This window comes from Cibotium barometz, chromosome 38 (assembly GCF_041138505.1).
Source record: "Cibotium barometz isolate CiBa-2024 chromosome 38, ASM4113850v1, whole genome shotgun sequence".
NCBI lineage: Eukaryota > Viridiplantae > Streptophyta > Polypodiopsida > Cyatheales > Cibotiaceae > Cibotium > Cibotium barometz.
Window position 1 is genome coordinate 43,876,412 of NC_141083.1, and position 25,684 is coordinate 43,902,095.

The following is a 25,684-nucleotide window of genomic DNA, read 5'->3' on the forward strand; positions in this document are numbered from 1 at the left end:
TTGCAAATCAGGGTTTAGCTTGGGATTAAGCATGTGCACATGGCATCCCCCTCTGCTAAACTTGATGACGGGATTCCAACCTTTGACCGTGGATGATTGCGATCATCCCCTATCTCCACATATGGTCTCCCATACTCATCATCCTTCCCTTCTTGGCAACCTTTTCACTGAAAACCTTGCCTTATGTCTTTGAATCCCCTCCAAATCTGATGTAGAGATCTGTGCATGTGTTCCACTCTGTCCCCTTGCCTTCTTGCCCTGCCCGTAAACACAAACATGAATCCTTCTTGAAAACTGATCCTTACACCCTTGGCTCCACCCCTTGGATGAACTCCCTTGGAGTACTCCATGAAATCTTCTTGGGCAGCCCCAACTGGCTACCAACTCTTATGAAACCCTGATTCCCTTACATACTTGCCATGTTCGGTTGCAAGAGTTTCAATATGTCCTCCACATATGCGCTTTGCAGAAGTTTCTTGACCTGTGGGTCATAATGCAAAGCTCTGCCTCCTTGGCATCAAATAGTTGTTGCATATCTTCAATCTGAATCTGAGAGGTAGTGGGCATCCTTTCTTGCACCTGTTGCCTGCCATGGGACAGCTGTCCCGTCAACACTTGGTACCAGCCCTGGCATGGCTTCTCTCAAGCATATCAGAAACATGTGTACGTCTTGAAGAACCCCTGGAATTGGGCACCTCCTCTCTACTTGCTTGGCTGGCCATAATGATAAAAATGATATAAGAGAAAGGGACAAGTGATATGATCATCTTCCACGCTAGAAGCAAAAGAAAACCGGGCTCTGATACCTCTGTAAACCCCCTCCCCCACAAAGGGAAGGAGTGCTCGCACTTGTCCACTTATCTACTTAGTCATTCAAACCATTATAAAAGAAAAACCACGGTACAAGACAAGATAGAATAGACTGTAGTAGAAGAGTACACCACACTGAGGCCAGAATGGCTGGCCTACCCCCCCACAATAACTTGCCTATCTTTTGGGAGAAAAGATTTTACAAGATACACGGGTACCTAGGTATCGGATTGGATTTGCCTTGAACAACATGATGAAAGCAATTACCCAAACAAGTGATATGTTGGAGTCGGCAAGTACTACTGGTGTAGACACACGAACCTCCATTATCGGCAAAGTCTATGGCCTCTGTTCACTTATCCTCGGGTTACCACACATCCCTGCGGGGATCTACTGGAGTAACCCAATCCTCTGCAAGTGGACTCACTCCATAAACTCACAATGGTATCTTCAATCTTTGTGACGAACCAGAAGTTTAGACACTTGTTGGGATCTCTAGGTGCCAAAGAAGACACAAAACCATCTATATTAGACTCTTGTAGCCTTTTGGGATTGGAAGCAAAATGTGTATACACAGCAGCTTCATAAAAGGACCAACTCCTACATGTGTGTCAGTGGCAATCTTGCTTCCCGTGTATGAGTTTCTAAGCCTTTAATTTGCTGGTTTTTGCAGGCACAGCAGAACAACAGCATAGGGAACACGAAGGACTAGCTAAAGGTGGTTGTTAACAGCGTAAAGAGCAGCATATCACAGTACGGGCAGGTATAGTGAATGGTACAGCAGCAATAAAAAGGTCTGCACACGGTTCAGCAAAGGGTACAGTAGCAAAGAAACATATAGGTGATGATGACAGTGACGTGGACAGTCTGTACGGCAATTCTGCACTGTAAGGCAGTCAGCATGGAGCAATATTGATGGCAATAGAGTCTTGGCGTTGCTTGCAGGTTTGTGCAGCCAGCTCAAAAAGAGAGAAAACAAATCGCATTTCATTACGTGATCAAAGACTAGAGGGAGAGAGAGAGCAGTCGTGCATGATTATTACAAATCCTCATTTTTTCCCATTTCAACCTTTGCATGAGATCTGGTAAGGTTGGTGAAAAAGTGTCCATTGCATGAAAAAAAAACGTGTTTCATATGGTAGGGGGTGCAAGATTAAAAGCCCCAAATGTCTTGGCACCAGCCATCATTTAAAATGTGACCAAACTTTCAAGTGTGATGTGAACACTTTTCATTATAATAAGATGTGAACATATTATAATATAACCGTGACCAACCATTTAAAGTTTACCTAACATAAATTCATCATCAATGTCACCACTGCTTGAAAATGTGCCTGGGAGTGTCCACTGGTGCCAGTTCTGCATTCTTGCGTTGTGAAAGGGCAAGCCAGGTGCTAGTATGGGCACACACCAGTGTTGTGTGTGGACTTGGAACACCAGGGATGCTTGGGGTCTGGATGGCTAGACCAATTTGTGGAACACCTTAGTTAAGCGTGCTTGCGCAGGAACACAACTGGCTGGGTGACCTCCCGAGAAGTTGTTTCCGATATGGTATCAGAGCCCAGGTTGTGATGTTGGAAGCTAAGACCTCAACCAAAGTGTGGCTTGAGGGGGGGTGTTGGAGATGCAATCCACACTTCTAGAGAGAACCAGCTCACGTGGTGAGACTAGGTTTGAATCTTGGCAAGTTGAGGTTTCTACAAATTGGATTACCGGAGGTCACCTAACACCTTAAGGTTTTGGGGTCTGGATGGCTAGACCAATTTGTGGAACACCTCAGTTAAGCGTACTTGCGCACGAACACAACTGGGATGGGTGACCTCCCGGGAAGTGGGAGGATCCATGTTTCCAACATCTAAATGGTGCTTACATGTATTTCTCATGTGCTGGAACACAAAGAGATCATCTCCTAAATTCTAGGGAAGGTTTCTATTTTCGGTAATCTCTGTTGGAATTTCCGTTCATGTCACTACTTCCGGAATTTGACACAGATCGAGTATTGCCAAAGCGCCGATGTGAAATTAGCTATCATCTAGGATATTTTTAGAGCTGAAGATTGTGGAATTTTTGGCCTTTGGATTTGGGACATGTGGCAGATAAGAGGATAAAAGTGAGACAAGTGTCCTCACACTTGTCAACTCAGCTCTACACATGGCATCGTAGCATTTTCTTGCTTATTTGAACATGAGAGAGTTATCTCTTGGGCGAGTTTGAGCTTCAAGCAGATTTTTGAAGGCTGAAAACTCTGATTTCTTAGCATTTCTCTTCATATCTAAGCCCACCATAGCCATATCCAGCTTGGGGAAGATGATTTTCACTACTCTACACCATCTTGCACACCCTGGATGGTTGTTTTTCAGCAAAACAGTCCTAATGCTTGTTGAAATTTCTGGTTTTATGCAATATACAATGCTTGCTGAAATTTCTGGTTTTATGCAATATACATGCTGGTTTATAGGTTTTGGCACTCATGGATGCGACATACAGGCTGTTATACTGGTTTATGCACTCGTGGAAGAGCCATATGGACTGTCACACAAGTTCATGGGCGTATGGAAGAGCCATGTGGGTTGTTATTACATGTTTTTGCGCCTATGGCAGGACATGTTGGATAGCCATATTGGATGAAGGATATGTTTATGATTGTATATGGATAATCTGGCATCTCTCATGGGGAGAGTAAGGCCTCAAAGCTTGTACATGTTATATTTCTCCCTAGAAGATAATGAAATACTCCAAGGGGGAGGGAGGGGGGGGAGGGGGTCGCGGCCCATTTCGGCGTCTATGCGGTGTTATGTGTAACTTTTATTTTCAGCTTTGTGGATTGTTTAATGGCTGTGATTAAATGCCGAAATGTTTAATTGTGCTCATGGTCAAAGCGATGCATGCCCACTCCTGCGCTTCCCGGGTTAGTTACACCCAGACTTGTTTTGCTTGCCCATGGTGATGCCCGACTTATTCATGGTGATGTATGCTGAGATTTTCTCATATATGGCATCTTGAAGGCTTGGTGATGGGGAAGATCGGTACTCTCATTATACACATTCATGGTATTTAGGGGCTTCTTTTGATGATAGCCCGTGTGTATATGGATAATACGACATCTCCCATAAGGCCCTCAGAGCTTGTACATGTTATATTTCTCCTTGGGTAATCAAATATACGAAAGGGGGGAGGGGAGAGTCAACCCATTCCGGCCTCTATGCAGTGTCAACTGTGCTCATCTCTCTTTTACAGTTCTGTGGATTAAGTGGCATATGTTTAAGGCTGTGGCCGATTTCAGTGTTTAATTGCATTGATGGTTAAGTGCTTTGCGAAACCCCCAGGCCCACTGGAAGTTACAATGGTTGATTTTCCCTTACACTTAACACAGTGGTGGGTCACTTGGCGAAATTGATCATGCTTGTTGCTCTGTCTTTGGAACTGATATGAGAGCTTAATGATGTACTGGTTATGCATACATATGAAGGTCCGGGAAAGGATTAGGGTTAGCACACAGTAGAGCAAACACACACACACAGTGAGAGAGAGAGTGAGTCGTGCAGCTCCTATGATTCTATACTAAAAATGAGGTACAAACCCACCACATAAAGGTGACCCTAAAAGATAAGGGTTCACATGGGCCGGCCATAAGTGTGCCGGGTGGACCAAATAACTAATAAACTGAACTAGAGTGAACTGGGGGAAAAAACCTCCACTAACTGAAGTAAAAAGTGCCCCAGTGGTCCTAGACTGATCACTAGCACTCCCGTGGGTGCATACAGACGTGTAAAACCCAACAAACCCCCCTGGAGTGATATGTGATCACTGTAAATATCAAGCACCAAGAGGCTGTAAGTGCAAGGCAGTGCGAAAAGCCTCGAACTTTTCTCTGGAAAGTGCCTTGGTGAAGATATCTGCCACATTCTGATCTGTAGGACAGAAGATCAGACTGATATCACCTGCATGGAGTCTCTCCCGAACAAAGTGATAGTGGATCTCGATGTGTTTCGTGCGAGCATGAAACACAGGATTCCTGGCCACTGCAATGGCACTCTGACTGTCACTGTAAATGGTAGTAGACTCCTCTACTAATACATCCATATCAGTCAATAACCTGCGTAGCCAAATGCACTCCACTGTAGTAGTGTATGCGGCTCTGTATTCTGCCTCACAAGATGAACTGGCAACTGTGGTTTGTTTCTTGCTTAACCATGAAATGCATGAAGAGCCAAGAAAGAAACAAAACCCACTCGTGGAACGGCGAGAGTCAAAATCACCTGCCCAATCTGAATCACTGTAAGCATGTAGAGGCATAGACCCCCCTGTGGCATACCATAGGCCAAAGGTCTTGGTGCCCTGCAAGTAACGGAATACACGCTTGACAGCCTGCCAATGTGACATATGTGGGCTGTGCATGAATCTGCTGAGCTGAGAGACTGCAAACTGAATATCTGGCCTCGTATTACACAAGTATATGAGGCAGCCCACAGCCTGTGCATAGGTGGTAACATCAAAAGAATCACTGTCATCATGGATGGACAGTTTCAGCCCCGTTTCCATAGGAGTGCTCATGGGCTTGCAATCCTGAAATTTAAACTTTCTCAGAAGTGTATCCACATACTGAGATTGCATCATACCAATACCCCTATCATTCTGCACAAACTGGATGCCCAAATAGTAATGTAAAGGCCCCAAATCAGACATGTCAAATGTCTGTTGCAATACCCTCTTGAAAGCTGCAATTTCATCGTCATGTGATCCCATAAGCAAGAGATCATCCACATATAGACTGATGATCAGCAGATATGTCAATGTTTTTTTAACATACAAAGTGGCTTCGGATGGACTATTCACAAAGCCCTGGTCAAGTAGGAAGGCATCTATCTTTGCATACCAAGCTCGAGGAGCTTGTTTCAAACCATACAAGGCCTTTTTCAACCTGCATACTTTGCCTTCATGACCATGTGCTGCAAAACCATGGGGTTGCTGTACATAAACTTCCTCCTCGAGGTCCCCATGCAAGAATGCAGTCTTGATGTCGAGTTGGTGAACAACCCAACCATGATGTGCACCCAATGCGGTTACACAACGAAGTGTTGTCATACGGGATGTAGGAGCAAAAGTCTCCTCATAATCAATGCCCTTTTTCTGAGCATAGCCCTTAGCTACGAGACGGGCTTTGTACCTGTCAATAGAGCCATCTGCGTGTCTCTTGATCTTGAAGACCCATTTGGTACCAATTGCTCTTTTGCCTTTGGGCAAATCAACTAAATCCCATGTGTGATTCTTTTCAATAGAATCAAACTCAGCCTGCATGGCTGTTTTCCAATGCACATTTTCACATGCATCCTCATAACTATCAGGCTCATCATCATCCTGTAAACTGGCTGCCATAACCATGTCAATGTCAATAACATCTGCATGCTCAAATGACCTTGTCTCTCTACGAGTGCGGCCAACAAGAGGTGCCTCAAGATGGCTGTCCTGCAAGGTACGAAGATACCATCTCGGTATCGGCCTTGCCCCCTGTGTTGCAACGGGTTCTTGAGGTACCATGTGCTGAATATTCGGTTCAGCTCTTGGCTGATTTTCAGCATGCATAGGTGGACCAACCGGCTGAATTTCAGCATCATGTACTTGTTGCCCATCTGTGGAATAGAAATCCATAGGCAGTAGGTTTTCAAAGACATCATTTGTAGCCTGAAAAGCATCAAAATCAGCAATGGATAATTCTGATTTTTCATCAAAAATCACATCCCTGCTGACAAACAACTTCTTGGAGGAGGGGTCGTACAACCGGTAACCTTTGCTTTCACGGCTGTACCCCACAAACAAGCATTTAGTGGCCTTGTCATCTAGTTTCCTTCGCAACTCTTGCGGTACGTGGGCATATGCAACACACCCAAAAGTACGGAAATGTGACACTGTAGGCTTGCGATCATACCAAGCCTCAAAAGGTGTCAATGTCTTCAGTGCCTTGGTAGGGCATCTGTTCAATACATGACAAGCACACATGATGGCCTCCATCCAAAACACATGTGGTAGCTTCTTGCCCTTAAGCATGCAACGGGCCATCTCCATAAGTGACCTGTTCTTTCTTTCCGCTACCCCATTCTGCTGAGGGGTGTACCTTGTAGTGTACTGATGCTGAATACCTTTTCCAACGAGGTAAGAATTCAGCCGGGAAGACATGTACTCCCCCCCTCTGTCTGACCGTAGGGTCTTGACTCTACAACTAGAGTCAGTCTCTGTAAGTGCAACAAAAACCAGAAATGCATCATAGACCTCTGACTTTCTAGTCAAAGGGTACACCCAACACATCCGAGTGAAATCATCAATGAATGTGGCAAAGTAGAAGTAGCCACCCAATGATTTGGTCTGCATCGGACCACACAAGTCACTGTGTATGAGCTGCAATTTCTGTGTTGCCCTCAAAGCTTGATCACGGGGAAAAGAGAAGCGATGCATTTTGCCCAAAATACATCCCTCGCATATGTGATCCAATGGTTTCTCCAATAGAGGTAAATCTCTGACCATAGAATGTCTCTGAAGCAACAATAAGCTGCCATAATTGACATGCCCCATGCGTGCATGCCACAACTCCGCATCTACCATAGATGGAGTACGATCAGTGAGTACATAAGCGGACTGATCTATAGGCTGAAATGTATCAAGCTGATACAACCCATGGCTCAATGTGCCAGTAAGCAGTAGACCTTCCGTCCCCTTGCTTCTGACAATACATCTATCGTCATCAAAACTGACATACAAGCCACACTGTGCCATAGAAGAAATGGAGAGCAAGTTCTTCTTGATGCCTGGCACAAATAAGGCATCCTGTAGGCGAAGAATGGAGCCATCAATGGCTGTCAACTGGATCTCTCCTATGCCACGAACTGGGTAGGATGCATTGTTGGCACACTGAACTGACTTGCCAACAGGGGCAGGGCTTACATTACAAAACAACTCTCTGCGAGATGTGATATGCTTTGAAGCACCACTGTCAAAGTACCATGTACGAGCATGATCTGTCATACTGAGAGCATGTAAAGAGGGTGCATAACTGCAAGTATAGAAGCAATAATCCCTGTCTACTGCATAGGAAGCAGTCTCAGTGGATGCTACGGAATGAGAGGCATCTGTGGCAGACATCCCTGACTCCTTGTCCTTCTTCTCCTTCTCTTTGGCAATCCTCTTCCTGCAATCTATGATATAATGGCCTGGCTTCTTGCAATAGTGACACTTGCCCTTCTTCTTGGGCTGTCCATCAGACCCTTTAGTGTCCTGTGAGGAGCCACCACCACCTGTACCTTTTGACTTGGGCTGAAACTTGCCCTTGCCTTTATGATCAGCAGCATAAGCTTTATCGGCAGCTGTCTGATCCACCCCCAAGTTCTTCCTCGTTTGCTCTTCCTGCAACAACAACCCAACCAAGTCTTGGAACGTCAACGGTTCCCGGGCATGTCGCATGGAAAGAGAAAGAGAAGTATGAAAAGAGAGGTAGGATGGTGGCAAAGAATCCATAGTCCTTGAGACTATCTGTGCATCTGACATAATCTCATCTACATTGATGAGTTGCTCACGCAAATCCTGTATTTTGTTCACATGTGAACTCATTTCCTCTCCTTCATGCATCTTGACATTCTCCAATTCCTTCTTTAAGAAGGATATACGAGCCTCATTCCTGGCTGCATACATATGTTCCAATGTCGTCCACGCTATCCTCGATGTACCCGCAGACCGGATATGAGGAATAATGGAACGTTGGACCGACAAAGCAATCAATGAGAGTGCCTGTGCATCCCTCGAATCCCAAGCCTTTTGGGCGTTTGTCCTTTGAACTGGGGCTACCTGCACCTGTACTCCTCTCCCACGAGCACCCCCCTGCGGAGGAGTCTCTGGGGCAATAGGAACTGGACGTGCCTCGTCCCCACTGACATAATCCCAAAGATTCTTGGCGACCAACACATTCTTCAGCATGAAACTCCACAAGGAATAGTTTGTCCCATCAAGCTTGTCCTCTTTGGACACAAAAGTGAACACATCATTCCCTGGAGCAGCCATTGTATGCAGAACAAATGCCTGCAAATGCCCAAATGTGTACAAACTCTGCTGGCAGACTTCCAAGCAGAAAAAAATACTCTACAAGAGTATCAACCTGTGTGCAAAGAACAAAAACCCTCAAAAATTGCCTGCAAGCTGTGTCCTTTGAATGTGCTTTCAATGCACCAACTGACCAACCTTGCAGCAAGTAAACCCTGGAAATGCCCAAAAAAATGCTGCACCCAACTGCTTTGCAAATACCTGCACCCAAATGTTCTGCCAATGCCTGCAGAGACAATCTACAGAAGGAAAACCCAAACTGAAGATTCACTTACAGGTACATATGCAGGTGCTGATGACAGACAGCTGGCTTGGCTGAACGTCGAGCTGAGCTGTAGCAGCTGGAGCTGGAGCAGTTGTACGGCGCAAAGCTGCAGGAGGGCAGCGTAGAGTATGCAGGAGGGCGGCGACTGTACGGCGCCTGGAGACAGCAACAGGCGGTGGCCTGGTCTGCTGAGTTGCTGGCGGCGGCGACTTCTGGTCAAGGGCAGAGCTGTAGCAACAGTACGGGCTGCTGTCAGGCAGTACGGGCAGACACAGCAGCAGTACGGGCAGCTCTCTCTGATGGCGGGCTGCAGCAGCAACTGACGACGGGTACTCTCCAGGCTCTGATACCAAATGAAGGTCCGGGAAAGGATTAGGGTTAGCACACAGTAGAGCAAACACACACACACAGTGAGAGAGAGAGTGAGTCGTGCAGCTCCTATGATTCTATACTAAAAATGAGGTACAAACCCACCACATAAAGGTGACCCTAAAAGATAAGGGTTCACATGGGCCGGCCATAAGTGTGCCGGGTGGACCAAATAACTAATAAACTGAACTAGAGTGAACTGGGGGAAAAAACCTCCACTAACTGAAGTAAAAAGTGCCCCAGTGGTCCTAGACTGATCACTAGCACTCCCGTGGGTGCATACAGACGTGTAAAACCCAACAACATACCCTCAGGGAATGCTTCCTATGGCTTCGTCTATTGCAAACCACTCCATTTGCTGGAACTGTGCATCTTCCTTGGGACTATGCTTAGTGTGCTGAGCCTGAATGCTTTAATACCAACGTTGCATGCACGAAAGCCTTGCTGTAGTGATCCACAGTCCTAAGCTTGATTAAGAACAAGATACTGATTTAACATGATTAAGATAGAGGAGAGAGTAGAGAGAGATTGGTGTCAGGGTTTTTTTGTATTAATATGGTACAAAAAGGTGACTTAATCTAGGTACATGCTTGGGCTTGGGTCAGTCCCATAGGGGTGAACTTTTGGTCCCTTTCTACATGACTACTATTTACTTCAACTGAATGAATGAATAAACTGCTGAATACTTCAATGAATGATGATGTCATGCTTATATATGATCTGGAGATGGTGGTCGGCTAGCTACCCTGCTGTCGGCCAGCTCATGGACAAAATAAACCGTAAAATTTTGAATTCGTTCTATGCTGCCTCGTTAATTGCCCAATCATTTGGTCTACTCTTTGGCACATGGTCGCCTGTTGCTTGGGGCCCCTATAGGCTGCCGATTGAGGTTTGGGGGCTGTTGATTGGGTCCTCATGCCCTCCAATGGTATGGATGTTGATGATGTACTGCTATGGCTGATGCTACAGATGCTATTGATGATGCTTTTGATGCTACTGATGAAGATGATGCTGATGACGACACCTATATGCTGTCCTAACTGTTGGATTAGTAAGGGATTATGCTGTTCATGCTGAAGATTAAGCCATGGCACGAGCGTGCATGTGACATCTTCCAAGAGAAGGGAGCTAAGGTCATTGTTTTCTGTGACCTGGCACCACAAAGCTCGAGAAACCACATTGTACTCCAGAGGAAGCTTTGTGAGGATTAGTGCAGCCAACTAAGCACAGGACAAGGCAGCACCCATTGCCAATAAGTGGTTGTGGATAATCTTGGCCTTCATTAAAAACGGCTGTATCGAACTACCAGCAGAAAATACCAGATTGCGAAGTTGCCCTTGCAGAGTAATTGCTCTCATTGAGGAAACTCGAGCATAGAGATCCTCCAACTTGGACCAAACTTGATGTGCACTGGCAAGAGTTTGCACGGCCGGTGATACGTCCTTCGTAATGGTTCGCACACAAGCACCGAGTGCGCCTTCGAATCACGATACTCCTAGTCTTGTAATTCTGCAAGGAATTCATTCTCCTGAACTTGGGTCCAATGCCTCGAGTTTTGAAGACTCTCGGGCTTCTTCTCACTGCCCTGAACAATCTCCCACAAACCCTTATGAATAAACCAGACCTGTAGATTCAGCTTCCAATGAGCATGGTTGGTTCCATCCAACTTGTCCTCCTTGGTCGTACAACGGAGGAAGGCATGGGGACCTATTAGTCCCCTCTCAAATTTGAGAGAGAAAGGGTTTGGACAGCAGCAAAACGGCCCACTAAAACCTACCGGAAAGACGCAACCAAAAGGAGGGGAAACGGGGAAGGAGGAGGAACTGTCGAAGCCACTTGTTGGGTTGCACCACACACGAAGAAATCACCTTTCACTACTGTCAAAGTTATAAAAACAACCCTCACACCATGAACTACTGCTGAAAATGCCGGTGGAGGCAAAAACGTAGTCGATTGTAGCTTGCCCCTTGATGCCTAGCTGGAAGCCTTGGAGTAGGGACAGCCCATAGAAGAAACGCTGATGTGGAAGACACTTTGGAGAAGAAAAACGCAGCCACGTGTTGAAAAACGCAGCAACACTTGTTGCTCCAAAAAAAAAAGTAGATGAGGGAGTGAAGGGGTCCCCTAGAGGTTGAGAGCCACGACCTAGATGTCTGATACCATGTTGGAGTATGCACAGGTGGAAGCATAGACAAAGGAAGAGAAAGAGAGAAAGAAAGAAAGTTATATTAACGTCTACGGAAGACCCCAAGGGCCTATGAGACCAAAAGTAATACAACGGTACCATGGATATACTGAGAGAGAGCAAGAGAGAAAAGAAAGAAAGAAAGAAAGAAAGATGTATTAACGTCTTCAAAAGGCCAAAATGACCTATGAGACCAAAAGGTTACATCATATCCATGAGGTACATCATCTTGGGTACAAAATAGTAATAAAGAAAGATAACAATAATCTAGAACTATAAAATTTGATCTAGGTATATGAGCAGAGAGCTCTCATATCACCCTAATACATCCCTCATGGGCCGCTGTGACATGGTGCTCAAGGTGGTAAAACTGAGTTGGCGCGAGAAGGTCCTGCGATGATGGGAGATGATGGCCCAGATCCTCCTGTGGTGGCGTGGTCGTGGGCGAGGGCCATGGGGTCTGGGGTGTCGAGCTCTGCATAACTCGGTGGCTCCGTCGAGTGTCACACCTCTCAGCCGAGCTCCTGCACTAGCCTGTGGTCCGGGTATGATGGGTGGATCGACCCTCGAAGTGCTGGTATGGAAGAAGTCGGTGAGACATCTTTGATCCGGGAAGTCCATGATCTTGGAAAGTGGTCCAAACCCAGCTCGGAAGATGAAGTGGAACCTCCCCCGAATCTCATAGTATACAGGACATCGGCATATGTAATGACCCTCTGTCTCGGGCTCTGTGTGATAGAGCTGGCATATCCTGTCCTCTGTTGCGGCTGCCTTGGGCCCATATCTGGCAATCTTCACTCTCAGCTGGTGCAACGAGGTGCGGATCTGGCCAATCGCACATCACATCCCAAAGGATAGGTGTGTGTCCATGTAGTGTGGGTGGATGATGAAACCATCCTCTGACAGGCATAGGAGGTGATCTTTGTAGAAGGCCGTCTTCGTTCCTACTAGTGGGCCGTCTTCGTTCCTAGTGGGCGACTAGGTGAACTCCATGTCCTTTGAGCATCTAGTCTGACAATGTCCTTGATTGATTAGCAAGAGGAAAGAATAACAAGTGTCGAGAGGAGGCCATGAAGCTGGCCGACTGGCACCATGTACGTAGCTGACTGGCATAAATTAGCCCACGACTAGCATAAACATTAGAAAATACATGTGCGCCAATAAAAGGGCCAGCACAAAATTCTAACATTCTCCTCTCATAAGAGCAGACATAGTCTTAGGGATCTAGTGGTTTCACAAATTTCACCGTGAGATTTTCCGGACCGTGTCCAAAGCCCCAGTCATCATCAAGTGTGAATTAGGCATTCCCAACTTTCCTCTCATCAGCCACATGCATGCTAAACAAGATTCGAGGAAGGGCGCACTAGAGCGCATTGATCTAAGGGATCTAGTGGTTTCACAAATTTCACCTCGAGATTTTTCTGAACGTGTCCAAAGCCCCAGTCATCATCAAGTGTGAATCAGGCATTCCCAACTTTCCTCTCATCAGCCACATGCATGCTAAACAAGAACCGAGGAAGGGCGCACTAGAGCGCATTGATCTACGTTCAGACTGCCCAGACCGTACGACCAGTGCTTTAGAGGAGTATGAGGCCCTCCATGACGGATCCCATAAGATTTTCCTTTGGGATGATATTCCTCCCAAGCTCCCTCCATCTAGACTGGAGCATCACAAGATTGATCTCTTCCCAGCTAAGATCCCCCGAGTAAGTTTCTGTATCGCCTGAGCAAGGCCATGGAATCGGACTTGGACGGCCAACTCCACGAATTGTTGCAATCACGGTTCATACGCCTTAGTGTGTCTCTGTTTGCAGCACCGATTCTTTTTGTCAAGAAGAAGGATGGATCTTCCGGACTTTGTGTGGATTATCGCGCTTTGAACAAGTTGACATTTAAGAGCAAGTTCCTGATGCCTCGGATTGACTATATCCTAGAGAGTTGAATGGAGCCAAGAAGTTTTCGAAGCTTAACATGAAACGTGGATACCATCAAGTCTGGATTGTCGAAGGGACATCCTTACCAAGACAGCCTTCCGCACTGAATGGACCCACTATGAGTTTGTGGTAATACTCTTTGGATTGACGAATGCCTCGGCAACATTTAACCACATGTTAATGCGCGTGTTTAGGGACTTGATTGGAAAGCGTGTCTTCATTTTCTTAGATGACATCTTAGTTTTTTCAGCTACAGTCGAGCAACATGACACGGACGTGGAAAAAGTGATGAAGTTTGGATCCCACCAAAGCAAAAATTATGATTTGGAAGATTTGAGAAACAATGTACGATGTAAGGTCATTTGTGGGGATTTGCTGGGCATATTCCACCCAGATCTCGCGACCTCTCGGAAGCTCTCATAGATTTGCTCAAAGGGGTCAAGACCCGCAGGCAGCGCATCTGCATGACCCTCTTTGGATTGCAGACATTCAAGGACCTCAAGGTTGCTTTATTTGAGGTCCCTTGTTAATCACCGACGTGAGAAATATCTCAATTGGAGCTGTAACACAGTAGAATGGTCATCTAGTAGCTTGCATGTCTTGTAAGCTGATTCATGTAGAGAAGAATTACTTGTTCTATGATTGGGAACTCCTAGCGTAATCTAGGTCCTAAAGCATTGGAAATATTTTCTTTATCGGGACGAATTTGAGGTTTGCACGGATCGTCAAGCTTTGTGTTGGCTTCAGACGATGCCAAGTGTGCAATGGTGGAGTGATTGGCAGCACCGTTGGAGCCAATTTTTCCAGCAATTCGGTGGCATGATTGAGTATCTTCCGGGCAAGGTCAACCCAGTGGCCGATGCGTTAAGTAGGAAAGGAACAATATCATACACCCAATCCATATGGATGGAGCTCGTTGGTGCAGGACTAGACAAAACGAAGCACAAGTATGTGGATTCAGATGAATTCAGCACTTAGTGAAAACATGCATTGGATGCCACATGATCATGTCATTTCTTGATACAGGATGGTTGGCTTTTCTACAAAAGTTAACTTTGTGTCTTAAAGTAGGTTTGGGCAACAATTCTCCATGAAACCCATGATGCCATCACTAGTGGCCATAGAGGCATGTGCTCAACGTTGAAGAAAATTGAGAGGCAATATTTTACTAGCCCAGAATGAGGCCGGATGTGTTCATGTATATACAGGTAACAACAGTGCCCTATTTGTCAAAAGGTGAAAGTGTTGGCTATTTCCGATCGCCCTTTCCAAGATATCTCTATGGATTTTGTGACAAATCTACCTCCTAGTCTAGGTAAGCGTAACACACAGAGTTTGACGATTGCTGATCGTTTTAGCAAATTCGTTATGCTTATTACTCATGTGACTATTGAAGATGTCGCAAAGCTGTTTATCCGACATTGGTACCCGATTGGTGGCATACCTAGGACCATTATATCAAATCGCGATGCCAAGTTTACCAGTCATTTTTGGAGGGCATTATTTGATAATTTTGGGACTAAGTTGATTTTTTCCAGTACATTCCACCCATAGATGGACTACCAGATGAAGATCTACAATCAATTGGCGTTCGACCTGTGGAAGTGCTATGTCCATGATCAACATGGTAAGTGGGAACAATTTTTGCCTTGCTATTCTTTATGTGTTACATGCACTGAGGTTGATCGTGATAACGCACATGGCCTTCTTTATACCTTTATGTGGTGAGAATCTGTAGCATCAACTTTAGAGAGTAGGGAGAGAGAAGGGAATGTGGAATGCAGAAGACGACATAGTATAGGGTCCCAATACCCACTGAAGGCGCACCCCCCCTCTGCAAGCAGGAGTATTTGCGTATATTATTCTTTGGAGAAATGCTGTACAATGCTGAGTACAAATGAAATGAATGCCCAATGCAAGAATGAGGAGGCCCAAACGTCGGCGAGTATCCAGCTATCCCGAGGCTCTGCTGAAGACTCTCCTTGGCGACTGATGCAAGTCCAGATGACTGAAGGACTGCACATATGCTGGCTGAGATGTAGAGTAACTTCCTTGTTGCCTGGAGATGGGCAGGACTGCTGAGCGCTGATTTTCACTGCTGAATACCTGAATGGGTTTACGGGGGCTGAGGAGAGGCTTTTATACGTCATCAGGTCAGCAGTCGGCTGCCTCAAGAGGCTGTCGGCTGATGCAAATATGTCCCACGACTGAGAAAAGCCTAGTCAGCTGCTGAAAACACCCTCATGACTGCTAACTGCCAGTTGGCCAGCATTAAATGCTGGTCAGGTACTGCACATCCAGTCGGTTGACCCTTAGATGCTGGTCAGCTGAAGCAATACTTGTCGGCTGACCATTAGATGCTGGTCGGCTGCAGGTAGAGTCCTTGAATGCCTTTGCAAGGCCTACCCAAGTATGGGCTGCCCTGGGCTGGCCCCCTTCTATGTGAATGCACTTACAATACTTTACATGCATCTAATCCTAAGGTTGACACATACATGCTCCTGAATGATGCTTTCTCCAAGTGGGTTAAAAGGATTGACAACTGACTGACCTCTAAAGCTCAAAGACTGACCTACGTAGCTTGTGCTTGACTTTCCCTGGATTGAGGGCTCACAATGGAGTCACGGTGTACGATAAATAATCCTAGAAAAGGTTCTACTTCTGAACAAATGCTGCATTGATGATCATGCCAGTGTCATTGTGTACCCCAATGTAGGGTGCATGTGACATTCCCTCCTGCTTAACTTGGCGGTAGGTTCAGAGCTTCCAAGTAGTCTGCCAACAACTGGGGGTACTCCTGAAAGAACTCTTCATCCAGCCAAACTGCTTCATGGGTTCCGCAGTCCTTAAACTTCGTATAGAACTGGTGTATTCTTCGACTGGATCCATGCTTCCATCTGTGGAGGAGAATCTGTTCTAGCGCTATAACTTCAGCTTCGTCTATCATATCTGGTTGTTGCTCTTCGGATGCAATGTTTGTGCGTGTAGCACACGGTAGATACACACTGTGCAACATGGACCTACATATGGCTTCAACCAAGAAACGTGAAAGACATTGTGTGTTGTCCAACTTTCTGGTAACTTTAACTTTAAAGAGACATCACTTAACTTTTGAATGACTGGAAATGGGACGAAACTTCGGAATGATAGCTTGGGACAACGCTTACCCACTTGCTTGAGCCGTTGTTTCATGATGTGGAGATATACCCAATCCCATTCCTTAAAGTGTACATCTCGCCTGGATTTGTTGACTTGCCGGGTATATGCTTCTTGAGCCTTGGCAAGGCGCTCCTTAACTGACTCCATGATTTTTGAGAATGTCTCGGTGGTTTTATTGGCCTCAAGAGATGGCGACACCTGTCTTGTCAAAAGAGAGGAGAACCAGCGACCAAATGCTGCCTCATACGGTGTCCGAGCAATATTCGATGAGTGAGTATCATTTAGGATTGCCTGAACCAAAGGAAGATATTGTTCCCATTTCGAGTGTCGGTCATGGCAATATGATTTGAGAACGTCAAAGGCCAATTGATTATAAATTTCTGTTCGGCCATATGTTTGAGGATGGAATGCGCTAGATAACTGCAACTTAGTTCCAAAATTGTCAAACAATGCTCTCCAAAATTGGGACGTAAATTTTGGATCTATATTTGATGTGATAGTCTGTGGCAAACCACCAATGGGGTACCAAAACCGAATGAACAAGCGAGCTATGTCCTCGGCTGTGGCTGTTTGCTTGCATGGAATGAGCATGCAAAACTTGCTGAATCTATCAACAATGGTCATACACTGTGTTTCTAGATCAAGCTGAGGCGGGAAGAGGGCCTACGAAGTCCATACTGATGTCGTGAAAGAGTCTATCAGGAATAGGCAAAGGTTCTAGTAACCTTGCTTGTTTGGTATGAGGAACTTTCACTTTTTGACATATCTGGCATGATTAGACATGTTGGTAGACATCCCGTCGCATCTTAGGCCAATAGAATGACCTCTCTTAACTTCTCCAAGGTATTGTTGATACCCCCAACAAGAGAATCATGAGCATCGTGGAGAAGGACTTGACGCTTTTCTTTGAGTACACAAAGACGGTTCTTGAAAAAAACCAACCATCCTGTATACTGTAATGGCTTGGTTTTAAACTGAGGGCCAAATGATATTCAGTCCCGAACTCTTTCGAATCCACATATTGTGTCTTCTTACTGTGAAACCGGCCTTCAGAAATCTGACGGGCGGTGGAACAAACACTCGCACGCAAAACACTTCATCACCCATGAGAACCTGGAAAAGGAAAACAAACAGGGGAGCTAGAATGCTCCTGCAAATAGTACAAGGACACCGATTGGTCCCAAAACGCAATGGCGCCCCTTGCGGTATTTCTTACTGCTAACTGCCAGTCGGCCAGCATTAAATGCTGGTCGGGTACTGCACATCCGGTCGGCTGACCCTTAGATCCTGGTCGACTGAAGGAATACCTGTTGGCTGACCATTAGATGCTGGTCGGATGCAGGTAGAGTCCTTGGATGCCTTTGCAAGGCCTAGCCTAAGTATGGGCTGCCTTGGAGCTGGCCTTAGGGCTGGCCCCCTTCTATGTTAATGCACTTACAATGCTTTACATGCATCTAATCGTAAGGTTGACACATACATGCTCGTGAATGATGCTTTCTCTAGGTGGGTTAAAAGGATTGACAACTGACTGACCTCTAAAGCTCAAAGACTGACCTACGTAGCTCGTGCCTACCTGTCTCTGCACTGAGGGCTCACAATGGGGTCACGGCGTACGACAAATAATCCTAGAAAAGGTTCTATTTCTGAACAAATGCTGCATTGATGATCATGCCAGTGTGTCACTGTGTACTCCAAGGCACGGTGCACTTGACATTATGACTCTTCTTCATCACTTATTGATAGGATGCAACGCTTGGAAGGTCGTCTAGTCTTTATTGACCAGGACATTGTCTTCGGGTCCCGACGCTAACCGCGTGACGGAGACTTACTACGAGATTTTGGAGTCTATGAAAGATAGGTTTGCCACCAAAGCATAAGAGGACTATTCTCGGCAGGCCAACAAGGACATAAGGGTCTGAAATTGTCACACATGGGCACGTGTATATGGAACCAATTCACTACCAAAACAGCATACATACATCAACCATTCCTGGCATATACATGATTCCCATCATTGTGAAACATTACACGAGCATATTAGGTAAACACATTACCTACAACTCCTCGGTCACCAACCAAAGTCGAGCGGTCACCAACGACGCCTGTTGCAACACCCTCGGTCACCAGCCAAGGTTGAGCGATCACCAACCGCTCTTGTAAAACACCCTCGGTCACCAACCAGGGTAGAGTGATCACCAACTACTCATGTACTTTGATAGAGCGGTCACCAACCCTCTAACAAAGTGCTGTCCCAAACCTGCAAAACAGTAACCAGCCATGGTTTTGGCTCACTGGCCACCCATAGGTTCCACCTGATCACGTCCCCAGGCCTCGTACTTGCCTAGGGACATGCTCAAGATTCGTCGCGAGAAACCTCTTGCAAACCTGTAAAAACAGCCAATAATGGCCCTTATAACAGTCGGCCAGCTCCTGTAGAGGCTCTGCTCACTTCGTGCAAGTCCTATTCTCAGCAGAGAAGCCCAAAAACAGTCCCAACAGCCATGCACAAGCTCCTGGAGCCAAATTGATCAGCCTGCAGCCCTTGTAGATGAAGTCGACCTGCCCTGTAGAGAGAGAAATAGCAGCCAGCCAGCCCTGGGACCCTTGTACTTCGCATGTATTCCACCTGTAGCTCATGCATATGAGTAAACTTGCTGTTTTTCCTGTCCACACAGCTCCTAACAGCCCACGATTTCCAGCTGAGTGCTCTACAAGTTAGGGCTTGCCCACTTTGGCCCTCCCACACCCAGAATAGCAACTCGTGGAGCTTTTTGGGAGTGCCCGGGTGCCCATCTCTCATATTTGGCCTTAGTTCATTAAAAATAGTCCACCCTGATGTGAACTCACTTATAAAATTATAAGTGTGTCCGCCCACACTTTAAGTGAATGTGAACCCTGCACCCAATAAACCTTCGTAACATGAAATAATGAATAAATTGGGTTAAGTGTGCACACTTACCACCTGCAAAACACATAAGGAAACCATATGAGTCCCAAACAGGTGTGCACACGCGTATCCACGGGTTGTCTGGGCGTCCCCGGTGGCCGTGGACATTCAAAGGCAAAATACCAAGCAATGTCCAGGCATAAAAAACAAGTCATCCATGCATGTGCAACTCACATACATATGCTGGTGCACAAACATAGTGGATGAAATCTCGCAACTTACATCTTGTACATCCAACTAGTCCGTTTCAGAGACGCCGTCCACACAGGACCAAAAAGTACTCACCGGGGTAACCACCCTTCCATGAGTCCAGAGTCACTCACCAGGGTTACCAAACTTCCACGTGTTCATAAATCATGCCAGGAACTCACACCAGGATACCAATCCTTCCATGGAGCCCTTCCACATGTATTCAATCATGACATCATTCCGGACGTATGCAGAGAAGTGGTGACATTCCCCGCAGCTACTAAGTAGTTGCCTGCAACTGAAAAGCTTCCAAGTAGGCGGCAAGAAGATCTGGATGGTCTTTAAAATATGCGTCGTCCATCCACTTCGCTTCAAGTGCTGGATAGTTCCTTAACTTCACAAGGTACTTACGGACAAGCCTGCCTCTAGCAGCTTTCCACCCCTTGTGAAGAACAATCTGCCCAAGCTGCAATACCTCTTCCAGCTCATCAACCTCGGGTTGATCTTCCATAACCGGCTCCACCGGCTCAGGACCAACATATCTCTTCAAGAGACTGACATGGAAAGCATTATGAATCTGCCAATGATCTGGCAACACCAGCCTGTAAGCTACCTCATTGATCTTTTCCAAGATGTGAAATGGTCCATAATACCTGCAAGATAGCTTCAGATAGTTACCATTTTTCCGAGTCTGCTTGCAAAGGCGAGTCTTTTGAAATTTCAATAAAACCCAATCTCCAACCTTCAAATCCAATTGCTTTCTATGCTTATCTGCAACTTTCTTATGCTTATCCTAGGATCTTTGTATGGCTGTCCGGACTTGTGCAAAGGCCGTATCCAAATCCCTTACATACTCATCTGCTATTGCAAATACCTCATCCTTCGTGCGAAGGATAGGTGGCAAAATAATATTGCCATAAACAATCTCGAAGGGCGCCTTGCTTGTAGAAGTATGCACTGTATTGTTGTAAGCAAACTCTATCAGTGACAAACACTTCTTCCAATCTGATTTGCAATCAGCCACATAGCATTTCAAAAGATCAATCACTGCTGAATTTGCAATCTCACTCCGCCCATCTGTCTTTGGATGATATGCAGAAGAGAGATTCAGCTTCGTTCCCATGTTATCAAACAATGCTCGCCAAAAGAGACTTGTGGTGTGAGGATCATGATCCCCCACAATCGTCTTTGGCATACCATGATGCTTGAAAAACCTGTGCCATAAATATCTTTGGCATACCATGATGCTTGAAAACCTGTGCCATAAATATCTTTGCCATATGCTCTGGCTTTATGGTCTTCCGTACCGGAATAAAATGTGCCTGCTTATTGAACCTATCCACAATAGCCCAGATGGCATCATTCCCTTGCCGCATGCGTCTTAGAAAGACCTGTGATAAAATCCATGGCAATACTCTCCCAAGACTGATTCGAAATCGGCAATGGTTGAAGCAACCCCGGAGTCTTATGCTTGTCAAACTTAACTTTTTGGCAAACCATGCATTGGTGCACATAGTCATCTATGTCTTTACGCATTCCTGGCCAGAAAAAGTCTCTCTCCAAAGCTTGTGTAGTGGCAAGGATTCCTCTATGCCCTGCATAAGGCGGTGCATGGCATTTATCCATCACTTTTTGCCTCAAATCCTTATGTACACATAAGCGATTATGAAACATCAAATACCCATCACGTATGGAGTAATTTGGGGCTGCTATACCCTGCTAAAAACTAGCCCATATATGCTGAAAATCATCATCTGTATGATAAGAATTTCGCATATCTGATAAGTCTAGATGATAGGCTACTGTAATAGCACTTACTTGAGCCCTTCGGGATAGTGCATCGGCCACTACATTCTTCTTACCAGGAGTATGTAAAATCTGAAAATGAAACATAGATAGGAAGTTTGCCCATCTCATATGTTTCTCAGATAGCTTAGTCTGTGTAAGAAAATACCGTAGACTCTGATGATCAGTCTTAACGGTAAATTTAGCTCCCAAAAGATAATGCTTCCACATCGTGAGAGCATGAATCACTGCCAATAACTCTTTCTCGTAAACCTGTAAGTAGAGTTTAACATGTTGCAACCGACGGCTCTCATATGCCATTGCATCGCCTGCCTGGTTCAACACTGCACCAATACAACTCCCACATGCATCACATTCCACCGAGAAAGGTTTATGCAAATCTGGAATGATTAACACCGGTCCAGTCATGATTGCTTCCTTTAACTTAAGAAAGGCATTCCTTTGCTTGTTACCCCAGTGTGAGAAGTAGCTTTCTTCTTTGTTAAATCATGGAAAGGCGAAGCAATCTTGGCGAAGAGCTTAATAAACCGGCGATAATATGAGCATAATCCTAGAAAGCTCTTGATCTCATGTACATTCTTCAATTTTGGCCAATCTTTTATAGCTTGCAACTTGGCGGAATCCATACGTATCCCATCCTTGGATACAATATGACCAAGGTAATGAATTTCAGCCAAGAAAAATTCACTCTTCTTGCCATTAATGTAGAGCTTATAGTAGCGACGAAGCTCTTCAAACACTATGGCCAAATGCTCCTTATGCTACTCTTCATCTTTAGAGAACACAATGATATCATCAAAGAAAGTACCTATGAACTTTCTGTGTGCTTTGAAGATACGATCCATCATATGATTAAATGTGGTAGGAGCATTGGTAAGTCCAAACGGGACCACCAAGAACTCATAAAGCCCAAACTGCGTACGAAAAGCAATTTTGTGAATATCTTGAGGGGCCACCCGTATTTGATGATATCCATTCTTAAGATCGATGCGGCTAAAACATGCTACATGCTCCAACCTATCCAAAATATCATCGATACATGGTATCGGAAACCTGTTCTTTATCGTCGCCTTGTTAAGGGCATGATAATCCACACACATCCTTTACGTCCCGTCTTTCTTTTGCACCAGCAACACAGGTGAGCAATAAGGAGATGAACTAGGGCGTATCAACCCTTTCTCAAGCAAGTCATTAACTTGCGCCAGCAACACAGGTGAGCAATAAGGAGATGAACTAGGGCGTATCAACCCTTTCTCAAGCAAGTCATTAACTTGCGCCATAATCTCTCCTTAGTGACTTGTAAGGAGATCTATTCGGGGGCGTAGTCCCAGGTATCACATCAATACGATGATCCTCAGGACATGCAGGTGGCAACTCTCCTGGTAATGCATCCTTGAAACAATCACCATAACCACGCAAAAATTCTATGCGCTCTCGGGTTAGATGATCTACATTGTTCAAATTATTCTCGTACAAAAACCAAGTAAGAACAAGCTGACTACTTCATTATTTTGGAAACCTGAACATAACTTACAATAGGTAATGGTACTTGGAGTACCAGCTTCTATAACAAGCTCTCTACCTCTATGAACAAAGCTGATTTTCTTGGACTTATAGTCCTTCTTGGGCTCCATACGAGCATGCCAAGGCATCCCCAACAAAACATCACATCCTGTGAGAGGAGCAACCAAGAAACTCTCGTGATCAAGATATCCCTGTATATGAATTCGGAGTTTGTGCCAATGATCGGCGTTACATCAACTCCTTTACCCTCAAAGGCGGCATCTGCATTCATTTGAGTCCCAAAATCTGATACATCCAAGCCTATGGCAGCAGCCATCTGTACCGAAATGGTTTAGACTTCTCAGAGAAATCTTCATTACAAAAAACAATTTCAAAAGTATCCATCTTGTCATAGAAGTTCTCAAACTTCACATCTTTGTCTCCTGACTTGAACTCTCGGCTTTTCTTTTTAAAACAAGGCCTGTCTCTAGCCCCATGTCTAGGCTTAGGAGACTCATGCCTGGGTCTCTTCCCAGGTACTCCAGACACGCTCCTAGAGTGGTGAGAATCTTCACTTGAAGAACGCTCTCGGCGTGAAGATGCATAACGGTGACGAGGATCTACATCTCTTGATGTATTGGAATCTGCATGTGCTTCCATGCGGGGAGTCTTTTTTGTACCTGCATCACCCTATACATCCTTTTTGCCTTTCAAATAGGATATGGCCAGCTCTCTAGGATCTTCATATCCCATCTCTGCTGCTATGGCCTCAAAGGCTGCATCGTCACCTGAACCCTTCTTTTCTTTTCATTCAAAACCCTTTGCACATGAGGGTCATTCTTGAGAGACCGCAATTCAACTGTCTCCTCACGATAGCGTCTAACTTGACGCTTGAGAGCCTCTAGCTCTGAAAGTACATCGGCTTGGTCAGAATATGCGGATTTAGCATACCGCTGTGCATCTGAATGCTCACTAGACCCTGCTTGCATGCTCATGTTTCACAATCTGTATGCTCAGCAAAAAGCTTTCCGTATGCCCAAAAATCGTCTTTCTCAAGCAATGAAAGAAACCAATGCTCTAATACCACTGTCACACATGGGCACGTGTATACGGAACCAATTCACTAACAAAACCACAAACATACATCAACCATTCCTGGCATATACATGATTACCATCATTGTGAAACATTACATGAGCATATACATCCTGCAAACATAAACCAACTTGCACATGACACAGCACTAGGGGCTGAAGTTGGGCCAGCCCCCCCCCTGAGGTATCTTTATTACCAACAGAAGTATTTATATGTACAAGATGCGGGTGCCCGGAGAGTACACACTCATCCAGCCGACACCAAATTTATCCAACTGTGAAAACATAGGTAAACACATTACCTGCAATTCCTCGGTCACCAACCAAGGTCGAGCAACCAAGGTTGAGCGATCACCAACTGCTCCTGTAAAACACCCTCGGTCACCAACAAGGATAGAGTGATCACCAACCACTCCTGTACTTTGATAGAGCGGTCACCAACCCTCTAACAAAGTGCTGTCCCAAACCTGCAAAACAGTAACCAGCCATGGTTTTGGCTCACTCGCCACCCATAGGTTCCACCAGATCACATCCCCAGGCCTGGTACATGTCTAGGGACATGTTTGCTCAAGTTTCGTGAGAAACCTCCTGCAAACCTGTAAAAACAGCCAATAATGGCCCTTATAACAGTCGGCCAGCTCTTGTAGAGGCTTTGCTGTCCAAGCCCTATTCTCAACAGAGAAGCCCAAAAACAGTCCCAATAGCCATGCACAAGCTCTTGGAGCCAAATCGATCAGCCTGCAACCCTTGTAGATGAAGTCGACCTGCCCTGTAGAGAGATAAATAGCAGCCAGCCAGCCCTGGGACCCTTGTACTTCGCATGTATTCCATCTGTAGCTCATGCATATGAGTAAACTTGCTGTTTTTCCTGTCCACACAGCTCCTAACATCCCACGATTTCCAGTTGAGTGCTCTACAAGTCAGGGCTTGTCCACTTTGGCCCTCCCACACCCAAAATAGCAACTCGTGGAGCTTTTTGGGAGTGCCCGGGTGCCCATCTCTCATATTTGGCCTTAGTTCATTAAAAATAGTCCACCCTGATGTGAACTCACTTATAAAATTATAAGTGTGTCCGCCCACACTTTAAGTGAATGTGAACCCTGCACCCAATAAACCTTAGTAACATGAAATAATGAATTAATTGGGTTAAGTGTGCACACTTACCACCTGCAAAACACATAAGGAAACCATATGAGTCCCAAACAGGTGTGCACACGCGTATCCACGGGTTGTCAAGGCGTCCTCGGTGCCCATGGACATTCACAGGCAAAATACCAAGCAATGTCCAGGCATCAAAAACAAGTCATCCATGAATGTGCAACTCACATACATATGTTG

At 45.5% G+C, this 25,684-nt stretch overlaps 1 protein-coding gene across 1 annotated transcript in view; it reads left to right on the plus strand.

Annotated features, from left to right (window-relative positions):
* LOC147616756 (thiosulfate/3-mercaptopyruvate sulfurtransferase 2-like) overlaps positions 1–25,684 on the plus strand; it is a 100,505-nt gene that overhangs the window by 57,017 nt on the left and 17,804 nt on the right. The gene's annotated exons all lie outside the window — the stretch shown is intronic.